This window comes from Stegostoma tigrinum, chromosome 1 (assembly GCF_030684315.1).
Source record: "Stegostoma tigrinum isolate sSteTig4 chromosome 1, sSteTig4.hap1, whole genome shotgun sequence".
Lineage (NCBI taxonomy): Eukaryota > Metazoa > Chordata > Chondrichthyes > Orectolobiformes > Stegostomatidae > Stegostoma > Stegostoma tigrinum.
The window spans coordinates 50,455,624-50,478,083 of NC_081354.1; the positions used below are offsets into that span (position 1 = coordinate 50,455,624).

General features: G+C 39.5%; 1 protein-coding gene across 3 annotated transcripts in view; it reads right to left on the reverse strand.

The window, feature by feature from the left end:
• lrba (LPS-responsive vesicle trafficking, beach and anchor containing) overlaps positions 1 to 22,460 on the reverse strand; it is an 856,602-nt gene that overhangs the window by 100,813 nt on the left and 733,329 nt on the right. The gene's annotated exons all lie outside the window — the stretch shown is intronic.

Consider the following 22,460-nt stretch of genomic DNA (forward strand, 5'->3'; position numbering starts at 1 on the left):
CAAGGAGAAAAACAGGAAGTAATCATCATCTGTAAAAGCTTGCAATGGTTTCCCCACCAGGGCCTTTCATATGAACATAATGTGAAACGATACATTCCAAATCCATTAAAATGTAGACATTGCTGAACATGCTCACCCCAACTACAGCCTTACAGCTGTCTGTCTGGCATAATATATTCCAGCTGCCAATCTGAAGGAAACCAGCCAGTCACAGCAGAAACAATTTCACTCAGAATCTTAGAGACTGCTCTATTTTTGCAAATACAGAGATAGTCCTAGTCGATGAGCTAAGTCAAATCTAACTGGTTGATCAGCAGCAAAGGAAGAATGATTGTAATTATCGGTTTCTTAATAGAACTTTAGAAGATAAACATCTCATCATATGAACATTTAATGCCTCAAGGATGTTTGCAATGATGCGTTGAGCTAAACAAGACATATTTTTTTGTAAAATTACCAAATTATAGATAAAATCTGAATAATTTTGAATACCATGTTAGTAGCCCAAAATCAAAACAGCAGTCTTCACTTTCTAAATTTTTAAACAAAGGTGTTATGCATCTGGACAAGAAATTTAGAAGTGTAGAATATATTCAAAGCTTCTGCCAGAGTATGTCATATCATGTAATGTCACAGCAATCAGATGTCCTAGCTATGTTTCAGAAAGAGAGGCAGTCCATTAGTAGAGAACAAAGTAGTAACAAGGTCTGACGCACCCCAGTTGTTCCTAAGCATTTTGGTGAAAAGTTTATTATTTCACCCCATGCTTTGGAACATGCAGCCATCTGGCCAGTAATGCTCCAGCAGTTGTTTATAAATTCTACAATGATTTCAGTCATTCCTACCATGCTAAGTATGATGAATTTACAACTTACTGACATTGTTTTCTAAATACTTGATCTCTATCTTTACTCTGGAGACTGCAGCTATGATTCAATAACCACCTGCCCTACGCAAAAGAAGGATGAGATCTATTATACCGATGACTTTAACTAAAAAACTAAAATCACATTAAGCTAAATGGTTCATTTTGGACCTTAACACTCTGATTTGATCTGTATAACTTGCAATGTATAATCTCAATACTAGCCAGCACCATACCTGTAAAATATTGCACTTCATGGTTCTTTCACGTGTATGTATAAAGAGCAGCACTAATATTTTTGCATCTATAAGAAGCCTCTTGGAAGTTGTAAACTTTCAAACAGGTCTTGTAAAAGCTGAACAGCCATTGCAATTTACCGGAATGTAGGCTTTGCATCATAAGGAGCAAAGTGCAAGGGTCAATATATAAAGATAACAAAGTATGGAGCTGGATGAACACAGCAGGCCAAGCAGCATCTTAGGAGCTCCTAAGATGCTGCTTGGCCTGCTGTGTTCATCCAGCTCCACACTTTGTTATCTTCGATTCTCCAGCATCTGCAGTTCCCATTATCTCAGGGTCAATATATACATCTGATCTGCACCCAAACTGAATAATTTCATTATTATGAATTGTGAGGAAGTAAACTATTTTATAAATCAATAATTTGGCTAATATTTAAAGAATTTATAAAACTCAGTTGCTGTCATTATAAAATGTATTATCTCTCCAACATCCAACATGCATGAACTGTTGCCCTTTCTCTGCAATGAACAATTGATTCTGTTTCAAGAAGCACAGAAGAAATAGGAACAGGCCACAGACCCCACTGAATCTACTCATACCATTCAATTAGGTCATTCTGAACTTTTACATCATCTCTTTCTTGCCCTATCTGATTTTCGCTTTGAATATACACAATGACAGTGCATACATAACACATTAGAATAGAAAATTCCAAAAATTCACAATCCTGAGTGAAGACATTTCTCCACATCACAGTCTTAAATGGCTGACCCCTTACTCCATGACAGTTAGCCCTTCTTCTACACTCTCCAAGATGTGAGCAATAGCTTCTCAACAATTACCCTTCAAGCCCTCAGAATTTCATATATTTCAGAACAATAATTTCTCATTCCTCTAAACTCTACAGAATATACACCCACTTTTCACAAACTCCCTTCATACAAAAGTCTTACAATAAAAACTGATATAAATGGATAACATCAGGGATGGTGAAGTGGCAGTTATGTCACTGGGCTAATAATCCATCCAATGTTCTGGGGGCATAGGTTTAAATTAGGCCATGGCAGCTGGTGGGATATTAGTTTGATCAGTAAATAGCCATAGAGATGTACAGCACGGCAACAGATCCCTTAGTCCAACTCATCCCTGCCAACCAGATATCCTAAGTAAATCAAGTCCCATTTGCTAGAAAAAGTTGCCCCTTAGCTTCCTATATTATTTACTCCTCTCATATTAAACCCATAACTTCGAGTTTTTACTAACCCTACTGGAGAAAAGATCCTACCTATTTACCCTATCCATGCCCCTCATGATTATATAAACCTCTGCAAAATGACTCCTCAGCCTCTGATGCTCCAGGGAAAATAGCCCCAGCATATTCAGCCTCTCCCTACAGCTCAAATTCTCCAACCCTGGAAACATCCTTCTAAGTCTTTTTTCAACCTTTTCTAGTTTCACAATATCCTTCCTATAGGAGGGAGACCAGAATTGCATGCAATGCCCCAAAAGTGGCCAGACCAACGTCCTGTATGTGACCAGCTGACCTCCCAACTCCTGAACTCAATATACTGACCAATAAAGGCAAACATGCCAAACACAGAGATAACTAAGTGTGGAGCTGAATGAACACAGGTGGCCAAGCAGCATCTTAGGAGCACAAAAGCTGACATTTTGGGCCTAGACCCTTCACTAGAAAAGGGTGATGATGAAGGGTCTAGGCCTGAAATGTCAGCTTTTGTGTTCCTAAGATGCTGCTTGGCCTGCTGTGTTCATCCAGCGCCACACTTTGTCATCTTGGATTCTCCAGCATCTGCAGTTCCCATTATCTCTCATACCAAAATCCGCCTTGTCTACCTACACTCCCTAGGACTTTACCATTAAGAGTATAGATTTGCCTTTACAAAATGCAGCACCTCACATCTAAATTAGATCCATATGCCATTTTTTGGTTTATTGGCTCATCATATCAAGATCACATTGTACTCTGAATTGGAATTGGAAGATACTCTCAATAATGATGGCCTATAGAAAATGTGAAATTATCACTGACTATTGTAATAATCCATGAGGATCATTATTGTTCTTTGGGAAAGGAAATCTGCTACCTTTACTTGGTGCAACGTAAACATGGCTCCAGGTCCATAGAGATCTGACTGATTCTCAACTGCCCTCTCAAATAATCTAGTAAACATCTCACTTTAAGGACAATTAAGGATGGGGTATAAACGCTGAACATTTCCATCCAGTAAGATAATGTTTGAAAAGTGCGTAATTCTACACCTGTAAGTAAAGCAATTATTTTAGTTTAAACTTGCCAGATAATGACCATGTAAGCTTTACCCAATGATACACAAAATTTGCTGGAGAGTTTAAGCAAGGAGAGAAAAAACATTGTCAGGCAACTTTAAATAACCTTAGAAACAACTTGATTCCAATCAATACTCAAGCCTTGTCTTAGCTGAACTTTAACTGGGTTGAAGAGCAGTAACCGAATTCCTCTAATTGATCTAACGTTCTGATTCCTGACTTAACAGTTTTACGAATAGTTTAAGTTCATTTGGCCAAACTCCATTAATTGCAATCAAGTGTTCTTGAGTTTTACTGTATTATGATACAAAGAAATAAAATGATCAATGGAAATTGCTCAATTTCTTTTTGAAATGCGTAAGTATTCAGTAAGCTCATGCATATGAAACAAAAATCCCAAACCCAATTTCCAAACTCTACTCCTAAATATTTCTTACTTTACTTTGTGGTCCTACACAGCAGAATTTTCTTTGTTTATTCACCTTTTTCCAAGACTGAAATAGACCTCTTATCCTACTTTGAACATGTAACATCAAAAGCTCTGTTCAGAAACCCAAATCGTATACTTGGTAAATAAGAATATTATTTAACCATAAATACAGCAAGGGCATTCATTGGTCAGCCTTGTATAATTTTATATTGAAGCTGAGCATAGCAATGTCTATAAGGATATAATAACGTTTCTTAGAATCATGCTTTAAAGCTCTACTGTTTTCAATAGTAAAGCCATAAAACTGCAGTTTGAAATGCATGATATTTCTTCAAAATGTTCAATAATGACTCATCTAGTTATTTTTCATTGAATGCTGAAACAGGTTAGCGCAATTGTGAATGTTGCAGTACTCAATTTTCACTTATTTTGTAAAAAATGATAAGGATAGAAATTGAGTTTTTTTTTCTTTTATTCATTCACAGGATGAAGGTGTCGCCTGCTAGGCAACATTTATTGCCCTAATTCTATCCCTAATTGCCCAGTGTGGAGTTAAGAGTCAACCACATTTCTGAGATAATAAAATGTGAGGCTGGACGAACACAGCAGGCCCAGCAGCATCTCAGGAGCACAAAAGCTGACGTTTCGGGCCTAGACCCCTCATCAGAGAGGGGGGATGGGGTGAGGGTTCTGGAATAAATAGGGAGAGAGGGGGAGGCGGACCGAAGATGGAGAGAAAAGAAGATAGGTGGAGAGAGTATGGGTGGGGAGGTAGGGAGGGGATAGGTCAGTCCAGGGAAGACGGACAGGTCAAGGAGGTGGGATGAGGTTAGTAGGTGGATGGGGGTGCGGCTTGGGGTGGGAGGAAGGGATGGGTGAGAGGAAGAACAGGTTAGGGAGGCAGAGACAGGTTGGACTGGTTTTGGGATGCAGTGGGTGGAAGGGAAGTGCTGGGCTGGTTGTGTGGTGCAGTGGGGGGAGGGGACGAACTGGGCTGGTTTAGGGATGCGGTGGGGGAAGGGGAGATTTTGAAACTGGTGAAGTCCACATTGATACCATTAGGCTGCAGGGTTCCCAAGCGGAATATGAGTTGCTGTTCCTGCAACCTTCGGGTGGCATCATTGTGGCACTGCAGGAGGCCCATGATGGACATGTCATCTAAAGAATGGGAGGGGGAGTGGAAATGGTTTGCGACTGGGAGGTGCAGTTGTTTGTTGCGGACTGAGCGGAGGTGTTCTGCAAAGCGGTCCCCAAGCCTCCGCTTGGTTTCCCCAATGTAGAGGAAGCCACACTGGCTACAGTGGATGCAGTATACCACATCAGCAGATGTGCAGGTGAACCTCTGCTTAATGTGGAATGTCATCTTGGGGCCTGGGATAGGGATGAGGGAGGAGGTGTGGGGGCAAGTGTAGCATTTCCTGCGGTTGCAGGGGAAGGTGCCGGGTGTGGTGGGGTTGGAGGGCAGTGTGGAGCGAACAAGGAAGTCATGGAGAGAGTGGTCTCTCCGGAAAGCAGACAGGGGTGGGGATGGAAAAATGTCTTGGGTGGTGGGGTCGGATTGTAGATGGCGGAAGTGTTGGAGGATGATGCATTGTATCACATTTCTGAGAGTCTGGACTCACACGTAGGCTAGATGAGGCAAGGATGGCAGTTTCCTACCCTAAAGGAGATTAGTGAACCAGATGAGTTTTTCCAACAATCAACAATGGATTCACAGTCATCATTACATTCTGAATTCCAGATATTTATTGAATTCAAATTCCACCATCTGCCATGGCGGGATTCAAACCCAGATCTCGGGAACATTATCTGGGTCTCTGGATTAACAGTCTAACAGTAATACCACTAGGCCCTCGCCTCCCCTAATTGACATGACAACTGAATTAATCATGATAGCAATGCATTCTGTCAACTTTAATATAACCAAAGAGGCATCTATAGGACCAGATATATTCCTTTATTTAAGAGCAGGTGAACATTAATGGTATACATGGAGTCTAAAAAGGAGGTAAACTTTCTTTGGGTTTCATTTCTGTGAAAGTGATTTGTTTAAAGTTCAAAATCTCTTTTTTGAGCAGAGATTTAAAACATTTCCAAGAAATCATGTGACTTAAGCTAAATGACTAGACAAGTTATCTAGTGACAGAATTAATTTCTCTGGCTTTTATAACCCAGAGAAAGACAAAGACAGGCCAGAAGGTTCAATTCAGAAAATCCATTCTAGTCGATGTGATGTTGACAGCATCAAAGTAGCTAACATAGCTGGACAAAGCTTTGCATTCTTTCTTGCTGTTCAGTAAGAAAAGTCAGTGAATTATCCTGTGTTAGAGTGTCTCATGCAGACAGGAAGAGAACACATCTGGTGAATGTGCATAAAGTCACAGAAAGGAAACTTGTCAGTTGAGTAAGAAATTTGAAGTGACTGCAGGCATGATACATCATTTGGTCTGAGTGTCTGTCAAGGATATGGCTGGAAAAAGGGTTAAATCCTTCTTTTTCTGTTCATGTGATCTTCACAACAGTCACATGCATAGATATTTTGTTTTTTTTAAATAAGCTTACATTTTTGTTAAATGTACATTCGCAGCCTCATGCGAATATGTTCAGAGACTGAACCATATTAATCAAATCGCAAAAATAAAACTCACCTATCAAGCTAGGTTTCACTCTGGGAATTTACATGTTCATGATCAACATCAACTGGGATCATAACAAATGGGGGCTTGTCTGATATAAAAAATCGATGAAATTAAGAGGGGTCTTTGATTTTTTAAAATCAATACTTGGACGTATGTTACACAGAATTAAATTTAAAAATGGCTCTGAATGTTATGAACACTTTTCTGAGAGTAGAAAATGCAACAGTGGATTGTATGTAATTTTTGGCTAATGCTAAAATTTAGCAGAGAAATTAAAGGTAAAAGTTAAAGCAGGATCTTGAAAGGATGAGATGCTTGAATTAATTAGCAAGCATTTACAGCTAAAAGGAGGAAAACCTGAAATTGATATGACACTATTAGAATTAGCTAAGATTCAGTTAGTAATGGAAACGAACTTTAATCAGAAATGAACTGAGAAGAGAATAAAAAGAAAATATCAATGGAAAGTTGTGGAATGGAAAAGAGAACTGAAAATGAGAAAGCTTGAATTGGAAAATGAGGATAACGATTAAGAAAGGGAAGTGTAATTTCTAGAGTTCCAATTCCAAAGAGACAGGAGATTCAGAATGTTGACTTGGCGAGAGAAAAGCGTAACGGGAGAAATGAGAGACAGTAGTTCAGAGGATGATTTTGATTCCAGTGATGATTTGACTTAATTAGAAATATACATTCAGTAACTAAATTTTTAAGAGTGTGAACTTGGAAGACATTTCACGTTATTTGAAAAGAGTTGTGAAATTGAAGTAGTCAAACAATGTTTGAGTCATAATGTTACAGTATCCTGAGGAGTACGGCTATGAATGTGTACAACCGAAGCACAATCTAAGACTATGAAGCTGTTAAAACAGCAAAACGTTTGCTTATAAACTCGCTCCTGAAGCTTTTCAACCAAAACTTACAATTGTAAGAAAGAAACCTAATCAACATTTGGAGAATTTGCAAGGGGAAAAATGTTCTAGAATCAGTGATTGAAATCATTGAAGTTACAGAAAAACTTTGAAAATATGAAGGAAGCAATGATTATGAAAGAATTCTGAACTAGTGTTCTGGCCATCCTTAAGATTTAATTTGATGAACGTTAAATTTCAAAGGTCTGAGAAACAGCAGTTCCTATATGTTGCCAGATACCTATAACATCTCACACGAACAATTACTTGTGGGGAAATCATTACAAATAGATCCATCATCTCTGCTGCAGGAACTGATGAGGAACACATACACCTGACAAGCACAAGACCAGCCAATACAAATTCCTGCCAATGCCATTCAGGCTCCAAATGAAGAATGCAGGAGGCCCACAATCTTTCAGTTTCTATGGCATGTCCTCTAAGTGAGGGAGGCACAGTGCCACCAGTGAATGAGGATGTCCCAAGACACTGTGACAGAACTATGTCATCTGTTGGGAGTATTCTAGGCACAGGGTGCTTTGTTCTACTCACGTGTAACATTGAGAGCGCCATACACCATAACTTGACCAATTTTGCTAACAGGAAACAGTTCCATTCGAAAAGTGTCCAACTCATCTGTGATTGTTATGACCATATGTTAGAAGTCTGCGCTAGGTATAATGGAAGCTTTCATAATGCCTCTAACTTTACAGATTCCTGCTAAATTCCAATGCTGTAGGGTAAGTACTAAGTTATGCACTTTGGTGGGAAGAACAGAGACTATTTTCTACTAGGGGAAAGACTTTGGAAATGTGAAGCACAAAGGGGCTTGGAAGAGCACGAGTTCAGGATTGTCTTAAAGGTAACATGTAGATTTAGTTGGCAGTTAGGAAGGCAAATGCAATATTAGCAATCATTTCAAGAGGGCTAGAAAAGAAGAATAGGTTTGTACAACTGAGGCTTGTACTGCATCTGGAATATTGTGAACATGGAAAAGTCCTAGGGAAAATTGATGAACAGAGAGATCTGCGTGTTCAGGTCCATTGTTCCCTGAAGGTGACAACGCAGGTCAATAGGGTGGTCAAGAAGGCATATGGCATGCTTTCCTTCATTGGGCAGGGTATTGAGTACAAGAGTTGGCAGGTCATGTTGCAGTTGTATAGGACTTTGGTTCGGCCACATTTGGAGTACTGTGTACAGTTCTGGTCACCACATTACCAAAAGGATGTGGATGCTTTGGAAAGAGTGCAGAGGAGGTTCACCAGGAAGTTGCCTGGTATGGAGGGTGCTAGCTATGAAGAGAGGTTGAATAGATTAGGATTATTTTCATTAGAAAGACGGAGATTGTGGGGGGACCTGATTGAGGTTTACAAAATCATGAGGGGTATAGACAGGGTGGATAGCAAAAAGCTTTTTCTCCAGAGTGGGGGACTCAATTACTAGGGGTCATGAGTTCAAAGTGAGAGGAGGAAAGTTTAAGGGAGATATGCGTGGAAAGTTCTTTACACAGTGGTGGGTGCCTGGAACGCATTGCCAGCGGAGGTAGTAGACGCAGACATGTTAGCGTCTTTTAAGATATATTTGGACAGGTACATGGATGGGCAGGGAGCAAATGGACACAGACCGTTAGAAAATAGGAGAGAGGTAAGACAGAAGATTTTGATCGGCGCAGGCTTGGAGGGCCGAAGGGCCTGTTCCTGTGCTGTAGGTTTCTTTGTTTTGTTTTGGGCCCTGTATCGAAAGAAAGATGCTCTGGCCTTGTATTTGATTCAATTTGATTTGATTATTGTTGCATACTGAGATATAGTAAAAAGAATTGTTTTCTCTGCTTTCCAGGCAAATCATACCAGATGTAAGTACATCAGGATAATAGAACTGAATACAGAATGTAGTGTTACAGCTATAGTGAAGGTACAGAGAAAGATCAACTTTAATGAGAGAGTTCTATTCAAAAGTCTATTAACAGTGAGAAACAAGCTGTTCTTGAATCTGTTGGTATGTGTTTTCAAACTTTTGTATGTTCTGCCTGACAGAAGAGGGTGAAAAAGAGTATAATCTGGCTGGGAGGGGTCTTTGATTATGTTGGCTGCTTTCCCAAGGCAACAGCAAGTATTGACTGAGTCAATGGATAGAGGCTGGTTTGTGTGATGGACAGGGGATCCAATGGAAGTTCACAAGAATGTTTTTGTGGATGAAATGCTGGTCTTATGAGGAGCAACTGAGGACTTTGGGTCTCTATATTTGATGGAGTTTAGTGCATGGGGTATGATGTAACTGAAACTTAAGCGAATACTGAGAGGCCTGGAATAGAGTAGACATGGAGAGGATATTTTGACTACTAGGAGAGACTACGGCCTATGGGCACAGCCTCAGAGTGAAGGGACGACACTACTGAACTGAGATGAAGAGGAATTTCTTCAGCCAGAGAGTAGTGAATCTCGTTGTGGAACTATTGTCACAAAAGGCTGTGGAAGCCAAGTTATCGAGTGTATTTAAGTCAGAGATAGATGGGTTCTTCATTAGTAAAGGGATGAAAGGTTATGTGGAGAAGGCAGGAGAATGGGGTTGAGAAAATACCAAGCAAGTTCAAATGGTGGAGAAAACTTGATGGGTTGAATGGCCTAATTTTGCTCCCATATCTTATGATCCTACAGCTGGATACCTTACAACGATGGCTGCTGGGAGAGCTACCCTCTCAACTATTGCCAATTATTCCATTTCACAACTCCTGAATGAGGCCAAGTTTAGATATAATGCAGCATGTTCTTTCACTGGGATTATCAAGGCCCAGAAAATGGGCCTTCTCAAGATTAGGTTCTCAGACATGGTCAGGTCTGGATGTTTCTTTCAGTATGCTACAGACAGAGTGGGCCACATAACCTTTGCATGCTGTACTCTGAACAACTGGAGCAGGCACAAAGGGGAAGAAATGGATGATGAAGAGCTGTTGGATGTGGGAGATTACGGAACAATTGACTGTCCCTGGAAACTATGTCTGTAGGAGGTGTGTTTGCATTTCTTTCATATCAGACTATTTGGATCAGCTGCAGAGGCAGTTCCAGTCACTGAGGAACATACAGGAGACACAAGGTGTGATAGAGGATTACATTCATTGGAATTTAGAAAAATGAGGGGAGCTCTTACAGAAACATATAAAATAACTAAGGGAATAGATGAGATAGAAGCAGAGATATTGTTTCATCTGGGTGGTGAAACTAGAGCTCAAGGGAAGAGCCTCAAAATTAGGGTAAGTAAAGTCAGGACTGAACTGAAGAGGAATTTCTTCATCTAGAGGATTGTGAATCTGGGGAATTTCATTTCCAATGAAGTAGTTGAGGCTTCCTCCTTGAATGTTTTTAAAGTTAAGATAGATCACTTTTTTGAACAGTCAAAAAATCAAGGGTTATGGTTAGAGGGTGGGTAAGTGGAGCTGATTAGATTAGATTAGATTCCCTACATTGTGGAAACAGGCCCTTCGGCCCAACAAGTCCACACAGCCCCTTGAAGCATCCCACCCAGACCCATCCCCTTATAACTCACTCACCCCTGAACACTATGGGCAATTGAGCAATGGCCAATCCACCTAGCCTGCACATCTTTGGACTGTGGAGGAAACCAGAGCACCCGGAGGAAACCCATGCAGACACGGGGAGAATGTGTAAACTCCACACAGACAGTCACCCGAGGCTGGAGTTGAACCCAGGTCCCTGGTGCTGTGAGACTGCAGTGCTAACCACTGAGCCGCCGTGCCGCCCAAAGGCCATAAAAAGGTCAGCCGTGATCTTACTGAATAGAGGAGTAGGCTCGAAGGGCAGATGGCCTACTCCTGCTGCTGGTTCTTATGTCCTAACAGTTAGTAGATTTAGAGAGATGGCTACAACACAGATTCGGATAGATGGTTGACTGTCAGGAAAGGTAGGAAAATAGTTCAGAAGTCTCCTTTGGTTATTCCACTGTTTGGGGTATTATTGAGGCAGATAGTCTCTCAGAGGAAAACAAAAGTGGCAGCCAGATCTTGGATATCAAGAATGAATCTTACGTTAAGTGGGCTTTGTTAAGATTCAAAGAGTATTTGCTCAAGGGGTCTCTCCTGTCAGGGACACAGACGGGAGATTCTGTGGCCGTGAGCGTGAATTTCAGATGTTGTTGCCTCCATGGTGCCAGGGTCAAGGATGTCTGAAAGCAGTTGAAGCATATTGTCAAAGGGGATAGTGAGAAGTTGGAAGTTGTTGTACACATTGACAAGAATGACTTTGAAAGGGTTGAGGCAGTGTGAATATAGGAAGTTAGGTAGAAGGTTAAAAAGCAGAATGTCAAAGGGAGTAATCCAGAGAGTAATCTCCCAGTGCCACGTATTAGTAGAGTAGGAATGAGAAGATAGGGTATATAAATTAATGGCAGAGGAGATGGGGCAGTGGGCAAGGATTCAGATTTTTGGATCGTTGGGGTGTCTTCTGTTCCAGAAGAGACCTGTGTTTGAAAGGGAAGGGTTTTACCTGAACTATAAGGTAACCAATATCCTGGCATGAAGATTTTGCCATTTGGGAGCATTTAAACTAGTAGGGGGTTGTGTGGGATGATCCTAAGTTGTATGAGAATAGAAAGACGATGAGGATAGTTCTGAATTTAATAAAAAAGCAAATTAAATAGAAAAGGCAGGCAAGAGCAAGTTAGAGGATGACGTAACTCTGAAGAATTAAACTGCATTTATTTCAATCCAATGGGTCTTACAGATAAGGTAGATGAACTCAAGGCAAGTATATGAACATGGGACTGGGACATCATAGCTATTACAGAAACATGACTGAGGGGGGGACAGGGCTGGCAACTCAATGTTCTGGGGTTTAGATACTATGGGAAGGAGAGAAAGGGAGGCGAGGGGGGTGGGAGTGACATTTTTAAGAAAAAAAATTGCTGTTCTTAAAGAAGATATTTCTGAGGGATTGTCCAGTGAAGCTGCATGGGTGGGATACAGAAATAAGAAGATAATCACTTTGATATAGCAGCCCCAAAAGTCAGACGGAAATCGAGGACCAAGTACGTAGACAGATCCCAGATGATATTCAAGAACAATAGCTTGCAATTGTCGGGGACTTTAATTTTCCAAACATTTACTGTGACTGCAAAAGTGTTAAAAGCTTGGATGGGGAAGAATTTGTTAAAATGTTCAAGACAATTTTCTTTATCAACATGTAGATGAACCTACTAGAGGAGGAGCAAAACTTGATCTTCTCTTAGGAAATAAGGCAGGGCAAGTAAATGATGTGTCAGTGTAGGAGTACTTTGGGACCAGTGATTGTAATTCTATTTGTTATAAAATAGTTATGGAAAAGAATAGGCCTTGTATCAAAGTCAAAGTTCTTAATTGAAGTAAGGCAAATTTTGAGGTTATAAGACAGGAAATTTCATATAATTGGAAAAGCTCAGCCGTTCTGGTAGTGTCTGTGGAGAGAAATCAGCATTAATGCTTCAGGTCCAGTGACCCTTCTTCGTGAGCTTTAATGGCAGTTTCTGCTTTTGCTTCCAATTTCCAGCATCTGCAGTTCTTTTGGTTTTTATTTAACTTTCATGAATTGATTGGAGTAGACTGTTTGTAGGTAAAGGGACGATTGGCAAGTGGGAGCTTTTCAAAAATAAGATAACGAGAATTCAGAGACATTATGTTCCTGTTAGAGTGAAGGGTAAGGCCAGTATGAGTAGGGAACAATGGGTGAATAAAGATATTGAGGCTCTGATCAAGTATAAGGAGTCATATATTAGGTATTGACAACTGGTCTCAAATGAATCTCATGAAGATTGTAAGGGGCAAAGGAGCATTCTTAACAGACTAATCAGGAGAGCAAAAAGAGGATATGAGATAGCCTTGACAGACAAGGTTAAGGATAATCCAAAGAGATTCTACAATTACATTTAGAGCAAAAGAACAACTAGGAAGAGAATAAGGCGCCTTAAAAATCTACATGTAGAATCACAGGAGATAGCAGATACTAGACAAATATTTCACATCAGTCTTTATTTTGAAGAAAGAAATTGAGACTAGGGAACTCAGGGAACTAAATATTCATGTTTTGAAAAGAGTACACATTACAAAAGATGAACTGCTAGAGCTCTTAAAGAAACATAAAGGTAGATAAATCTCTGCGACCTCATCAAGTGTATCCCAGGATGCTGTGGGAAGTTCAGGAAAAAGCAGAACCACAGGTGAGGTACTAGAGGACAGGAGGGTGGCTAATGTTGTGTGATATTTTAAGAAAGACTGTAAGGAGAAGCCTGGGACCTGTACCCTATGAGTCTGACATCAGTCATGAGCAAGTTGTTGGAGGGGATTCTGAGAGATAGGATTTACATGCATTTGAAGGACCGATTAGAGGGGCCAACAAGGCTTTGTGTCAGAAATTGAGTCTCACAAACTTGATTGAGTTCTTTTGAGGGCATAACCAAAAAGATTGATGAGGGCAGAGAGGTAGACACTATCTACATGGACTGAAGTAAAGCCTTTGACAAGGTTTTGCATGGTAGACTATTTAGTAAAATTGGATCACATGGGATTCAGGGTGAGCTTACCAATTGGATACAAAATTGGCTTAATGGCAGAAGATAGAGTGTGAAGATGGAAGGTAGTTTTTCGGACTGGAGGCTCGTGACCAGCAGTGTTCTACAGGGAACAAAGCTGACTCCACTTTTGTTGTCATTTATATGAATGATTTAGTTCAGAATTTAGTGGGTATGGCTAGTAAATTTACAGATGATACCAAAATTGGTGGTATAGTCAACAGTGAAGAAGGTTATCTAAGATTACAAAGGGATTTTGACCAGTTAAGCCAAATTGGCTGAGGGGTGACAGCTGGAGTTCAATTTGAATAAATGTGAGGTATTGCATTGTGATAAAACAAGGGCAGGACTTATATAGTTAAAAGTAGGGCCTTGGGACTATTGTAGAACATGGACCTAGGGGTTTAGGTACATAATTCTTTGAAGTCTGAGTCACAGGTAGACAGGAATGATTGCTCAGGCCATTGAGTATAGAAGTTGGGACGTAATGTTGACGTTGTACAGAACGTTGGTGAGGCCACTTTTGGAGTATTGGGTACAGTCTGGGTGCCCTGCTGTGGGCCGGATATTATTAAATTAGACAGAGTTCAAAAAGATTTACCAGGATGTTGAAGTATGGGACAGTTTGAGTTCTATGGATAACTGGGACTTTTCTCATTGAAGCATAAAAGTTTGAGGGGTGACCTATTAGATATTTATGAAGTTGTGAGGGGCATGTATAAGGTGAATAGAAAAAGGTCTTTTCCCTTGGGTTGGGAGTTCATACGAGGGGACATATTTTTAAGGTGACAGGAGAAGGATTTAAAAGGAAGCTGTGGGGCAAGATTTTCACCCTGAGGGTGGTTCATATGTGGAATGAAGTGCCAGAGAAAGTGGCAGATGCAGGTACAGTTACAACATTTAAAAGACATTTGGATAGGTACATGAATAGAAAAGGTTTAGAGAGATATGTGCCAAATGCAGGCAAGTGGGACTAGTTTAGTTTGGGATTATGGTCGGCATGTTTCTGTGCTGTATGACTCTATGATTCTAAGGGCTGTGAAAGTTGCAGAATTATCCCAAGGAACAAGATGAGGACATCAATCAAGAGGAACATTACTTTCACCATGATAGAATGTAGAAGTGTTGGATACAACAAGCCAGACTTATATGATATGAGCTGAAGCTGAAATGAGTGAAAAAACAAACAACTCCTAATTTATTCCAAATTTCAAACGTAACTTTTCACTTTGTCCTTTTTTCTGACAAGTGATGATGTAAAGTGAAAACACATTTACAAATTTCAGATTCTACTTACATTGCAATCCCAGGGTCCTTAACTGTGGTGCAAGGAACCTGCTCTATAATGAAGCCTATTGGTGTTGATTTCTAGATGGATGGCCCAGTGGGCATCTGTAACGGTGGTATTTGAACCGATGTCTCAAGAACATTCACCTGGGGTTCTGGAACATGAGTCCGGTGATATTAGCACAAAGCCACCGGTTCCCTTCAGAATATGATTGCTACAAAAATCCTTATGGGTTCCATGTAGATACATTACTACTGTCAACTTAAACAACAAATAACAATGAGGAAATTACATAAAAATGCATCTTCAAGATACCTTCTTAGTTTCTTTTAATGGGGTAGATGTGATGAAGGTTTATAATATATTAGTGTTATTGGTTTCTAAAATTGAAGTAAATCAGCTTTTACTTTCAGTCCTGTGAAGTTGACTTTTTAAGGGTCATAAATTCATTTGTTTTAAGCAGTGAGTCCACACAGTATTTCCAGGTGAAAAAGTTGCTGAAGTGTTTGCTAATTAGAGCTTTTACAATCTAGAGAAAGAGGTCAGAAGCAAGTGTAACTCATAAAAAAGGTTCCACATCAGCCAATGGCTTGTTTAGCAGCCTCAGTATCTGGAAAATGCCTACATTTTTTTCCCCTCAAAGTTCACTGAGTTATCTTGTTTTTGGGAGGTGGTATGTAGCCTCAGATGTTTGTGATGCCCAGGGGCCCAAGAATTCTTAATTTGGCTCTGATTAAGAACACCGACATTGTATGTACATCTCAAGTTTTGGTGAGGTCTTATCTGTTCAATACTCATTTTCAGGAGGCTGTACTCCACTGGCAAAGCATGATTTATTATTTGTCCCTTTGGGAAGATGGTGATTTCCTCTTAGATTACTTTAGTCCTATGGTCAAAACATTACACAATGCTGCTAATGTTATTAATATCCTCATCTTCAGAATAAAATGTTTCAAAAATACAGAATTGCCTGATCAAAATTGTTTGGTACTATTCTTCCATGTCAGAATAAAGCTTTGCTTTGCGCAGCTAATTATATGTTAGATTTAGCAGAAATTTAGCCAATTCAACCTAATTTTTCAGAGGAAATTAAAGCGTCAACTCACAGCAAATGAGGATGTGCATATTATGGAATTAGGCTATGAATTCACACTTTAAAGGCTTAGTTTTGTAAATTTGGGGCTGTTGTATCATAGAGATATAAGCCGTAAGAGAACAGATTAAAATTTCCATTCAGCTTTTAAAACAAGAAATCATAATCTAACAAAATGTCAAATTACTACTGGATTCTGAGCTTAATACGAGGAGAGTACAGAGAATGCATTTGTTAAGAACAGATTTCACTACAGCTGATCTTAAGTGATCAGTAACAGGCTTTGCCAATTTAAAACAGCATTCATGGAACATTATTTGAAGAAAATTAACAAGGCTAAAAACTGTAAACCAAAATACTTGCATAGAAAAAATAATGACAGTCTCAGATATTGTACATTTTTCAGTGGGAATCTCTAAAATTATCCTAGATATCATTAAGTTACTAATTCCTCAGAAATATATAGCCATTGATGATGGCAGCGACCAACCATGTGCACAGATGCAGTGACTAAATGACTCATGTTTAAACGTATAAAGCATGAACTTTCAAATACTATGCCATGTAGATACCAAAAATAACTTGCATTTATATCGTACCTTGAACTGCTAACCACTGCTTATGGTGAAACATTACAAGGCAAGTCATGTTAGACAATTGGTAGATGCATGATCAAAGGTGAAATGGAAGACACCAGAGGTTGCATGCATCAACTAGTCAGATCAATGCCTAACAACTGTAGTCAATTATCAAACACAAAAGTACCACAGTATTACATAAACGTTAGCTTGTCCAAGGAAATTAGGACTAATATCCAAACCATTTGAATCTGAAATTTCCACAGAATGCTTTTTCTGTACCAAAGTGTACCAACCCTCTTGCACTGGAGTATAGATAACATGTATACAATGTACAAGCTTTCTTCATTCCTGATTGAGCAGAATTCACGACAACTCAAATTCATCAGGAAATACTTTAACCGTCTAAAATTTAATTTTTAAACTTGTATTTCTTAAAGTTTCATCTATAATGAGGGCACTCACAGAAAAGAAAGGATATAGCAGGGAAATTCATTAGGCAATCTCACTATTTCCCCAGGAGAGCCCTGCACTTCTTACACACTTACTCTTGATTTCAGTCCAGGTTCCAATCCATCTGCCTGTAATAGTGTTTAAGGTCAAACAAATGGAATACCAATGAAAGAAAAGAGTTGCAAATGAATTTGATTTATTATAAAATAAGTCCTAGAAGCAGGAATGTGAAGAATGGATGAATATTTAGTCATAACTCACTGGCCCACTGAACCTTGTTGAGCACACAGCTTGAGTGTTGAGACTTCCTTTGGATAATTATCTTGTTAAAAGCCAGAAGGTTTCATGCAGTTCAGCAAGTAACCTGGTCCATGGTATTCAACATAAGCTATCAGCATTAACTGCTGGGCTGTTGGTTATAACTTCATTAAATTACCAGTTTTCCAGATGAGTGCAAAATCTAGAAGTAAGTTTATCAAGTTTAAATTGCTGAAGAAATTATACATCAAATGAAATAAAAAAGGTAACAGATTTCAGCCCATACTACACAACAATGATATGCCAATGAAGTGAATCAGTCCTTCAATATTGCACAACTGCAACTTTCAAGACTAAGATGGATTGGTTACTGTTAGCTAACAGTATCCCAGTGTATATTCTCCATGTTTAGAAAAAAGGAATGATCGGATTACAGAAAAGGTTCGAAGGATGAAGTATTTGTAATTGCGTTTTCAAGAAGAATATCACTCTGCTGAAGGGTATACTCTCAAATTTTGATTTACTTTCAGATGTTGATGGACTTGGCACTTAATGGATTTCCAGTTCCTACTTGGAGAAAAATGGTGACAGTATTTGGCTTTCTTACATTGTTGTTAGGAGGAGTAATGTTGTAATGCTAATAATTATGTCCATTTGTTAATCTTTTTTGACTTATATGCTGTATCTACCTGTGTTAAAAATGAAAAGTTTGAGTTTGGAATTGCGATCACCTTTTTGGAAAGAGGAATAAAGACTTTTTTAAAGTTGTGCTTCAGGACGGACAGAAACAGTTTGAAATTGTAAATACGCTTTTGACTGCATTGCCCATATAAATTATAACTGTATTTCAAAACTGTATTCCAAATATAGATGAATATTGTGTTGGTCCCTGAACAAACGTTTTCATTCTTCTTATCTTAGCCAGCATTAATTTCTCGACTGATGTCACTAAATTAGACTAAATGGTCATTTATCTCATTGCTGCTTGAGGTCTTGTTATATGCAAATTGGCTTCTAGCTTCTAGTTTCTCTTCTAACACAATAAGTCCACTGCAAAAATACCCCATTGGCTGCAAAGGATCTTGGGATTTTCTGAGATAGTTAAAACACTAAATAAACTCAAGTTAGTATTTCTCTTACACCCTTGACCAAAATTTTATCAGTACCAATTCAAATATGGCAGGTTGCTTATAAATTTGTTCAGTCTCAATAACCCAGCATATGTGAAGATTAGATACTGTGAAAATATACACATGATTATAATAATAGGACAGTAACAATCATACAAAGTAAAACCATGTATTTCATTTAAAATCTCTCCTGTTTTCCAAATGCATGTCGATTATTTCACGAATTATCCAAATGTCACACGGTCACCAACAAAGAATTATTGAAGTATTACAAAAATAGCAGTAAACTAGAAAAGTTTGCAATACTTTTCTCTTGAAAACACAACATTACTACTCCAACCAAGGGAAAAATATTCAGTTCTTACACTTCTAAGAGAAAATAACTTTCAGACACACAAATAAATTTTGTTCTGAGAGTCTGAACATCACTTTCTATTTTGAAAGAAAAATAAAAACTTTTTTTTCAATGAAACATGAAGCATTGTTGGAAGAATTCACTTGTATGTATTACTCAGTTAATTTGAGGGAGTAAAATTGGTGTGTACAATTCAAATAATATATTATGGCTAAGATACTAAGATTTCTGTATCTCAGTTTCTTCATTTGTCCAGGCCAGTTTCCCCTCAAAAAAGAAGCAATTAGCACCTACTATTAAAAATAAACACATCAAACAAAATGAAAAGATATCAAAGGTTTCAAAGTAGATTTATAGCACAAGTTGTGGATGTTGTGGTTGGTTGGCTCACCGAGCTGGTTCGTTATTCTGCAGACGTTTCATTACCCTGTGGAAAGCACTTCACTGGAGGCTGCACTGATGATGCTACCCAACCACAACATCCACAACCCGAGCTACAAATCTACTGTAAAACCTGAGAGACCTATGGGTGAAGCATGCTCAAACAAACACGAAAATTGGAAAACTATGACAAACGACACAGCACTATCCCCAAACAACTCTACTTCCTACATGGATGCTTCAGGAACCAGGTACTACTGTGCAGTGTGATCTACAAACCTGACATCAACAACCCACAAGCTCGTAGGACAGCAGAACACAATGGCTGCGGGATGGTAAAAGTAATGATCAGCGACGCACACAACCGGCTCCACAGATATGACAGAGAAATTATGTGCCAAAGAACTTTATTCCTCGAAGCTACCAACTAAGACTGGACAACGGACCAACAAGGAGCCATCAACATCAATCAGCAGACCACAAGAGCCAGGAAAAGACAGATGTTTCAGGAAAAACTAACCAAACAAACCCACCAAAATGACAACAGCAGAATAGACACCTGGATAAGAAACCTTTCAGACAAGAAACTGACAGACACAGAGAAAGTTGTTCTAATTCGTGGACTCAGCTACAACCACATAGGCTCCAAAAAGTCAGGATTCCTGGCCACACTGGAAGCCACACTGAAGACCAACGGCATCAATGAAGAAACACAACAAGCCATAAGACAGACAGTGATCCCGACACTGATTAGAAAAAGCGAACTTAACAATCTCAACACATCAGAAGGCCCCAGCAGGACTGAAAAAGGACAAAAACATCACAATACTACCAGCATACAAAGGACACATGACAGTAATGCTAAACAAACAGCACTACCTCTCAGAGGCACAAACAATACGAGCCAATGAGAACACATACCAGCAACGGCAGATTGCCCCGACACCACAACAGGGCAACAAGATTCTCAACAGACTAAAGAGACTCAAACAGACCAGACAAATCAACAAAACAGACTACCTAAGAATGAAACCTGAAGGAACCAACACCCCCCGATTCCATGGCCTCCTGAAGGTACACAAACTGGAAGTACTCCTTAGACCTACAGTCTCCCTGCCAGACACGTCATTGCATAGATTAGCCAAGGAGTTAGAGGAGATGAATGCACCTCGTTAGCAAGTCACTCCACTCAACCTAAGAGTTCCTCAATTCCATCAAGGACATAATAATAAAACAATGAGACCATGTATCATATGATATTAATTTCCTATTCACATTGATAGACATACCACTAGCAAGAGAAACACTGGCAATACTGTTTAAACAAGAACAAGACCCTCAAGACACCACGTCCGCAAAAAACATGCTGAAGCTACTGGACACCCATAGGATCACCTATCTCCAGACTAATAGCTGAAGTGGTAATGCAGAGGCTTGAAAGCATGGCCCTTTGACTAATCCAGCCAAAACTAACAAAGGTACACAAGAAAACCACACACACTGACCAAGCACTGAATTTCAACAGTAACCACCCTAACACGCACAATGAAGTTGCATGAGCACATTGATTTAAAACGGGCAATGACACACTGCAGCAGCACAGAACTACATCAAAAAGAAGAACATTACCTCTTCCAAGTATTCAAAGACAATGGATACCTGAAAAATTGGGTCAGAAGACGTCTACTACGTGATTGACACCAGGAAGATACTACATGCCCCAACAGACTCATCACGCTACTTTACATCAAGAATGCATCTGAACTGACCACAAGACTCCTACAACCATGTGGCATCAGAATGGACCACAAACCCACATCAACCCTATGCTAACTGCTCACCCGAACCAAGATCGATTATCCACTAAGGACAGGGCCAATGTCATATACAAGATTCCCTGCAGAGATTGTGACAACCATTAGACTAACAGGAAGGAAATTAACCACAAGGATATATGAACACCAACCGGCAACAAAAAGACACGACCAATACTCACTTCTCTCCATCCACATGGAGAAGGAAAACCATCAATTTGATTGGGACAACACCAGGAACCTGGGACAGGTGAAGCAGAGACAAGCACAGGATATCCTAGAGACCTGGTTCTCCATTACGAAAGCCATCAATAAACACATAGAGCTAGACCCCATAAACACTTCATTGCGAAGGAACACCGGAAGTGGTAATCCAGCTCAACGGACACCAGAGTTTAAATGATAGGCAGGAAAACATAACAGCGCTTTATCGAAGGCTGCACTGATGATATTACCCAGCAGGGTAATGAAACATCTGCGGGACAACAATCAGTTTGAAACATCAAGAGCTTCAATAGCTGTGATCAGTACTCAATGTGCAGGACTAAGCCTTCAAGATCCTGAAATACAAAAAAAAATGCTGCTTCCATTTATCGTGTTTTGTAACGGCAGTGACATTATGTACACAAGCACTGATTTAAAGGCTTTGTAAGTTTTGACATACTGCAAATCTACTAATGACTTTATAGAAATACAGGCACATCAGCTACACTGTTTTTGTGCACACGGGGATCTGGCTGTTTTTTCCCCTCTAACGTGGTTCCAATGATCAGAGATATATAGCTGCATTTGGAAAAAAAATTTCAAAGTATGAATGATGAAGAAGTTCCCTTTTTTTACTGTGCTGGAGCATGATATGTAATGGTATAGTTGTCATGCATCATAAAGTCTCTGGGGGCAGTTAACAAAAATTATATCAGAACTACAGGGCTGTTTTCACCAACCTGCCAGTCACACATTCTAAAACTCCTTGGTGAAAGTCAAGAATACTATTTTAAAGCTTTCTATCACTAAGTATCATAATAAGTAAAACAAACAAACTAAATCCTGTGAAAACAGCTATTTGATACCTTGAAGGCAGCACGGTTTATGATATCGTAGCTCAGTGGTTAGCACTGCTGCCTCACAGTGCCAGGGACTGGGGTTCGAATCCAGCCTCGGCCGAA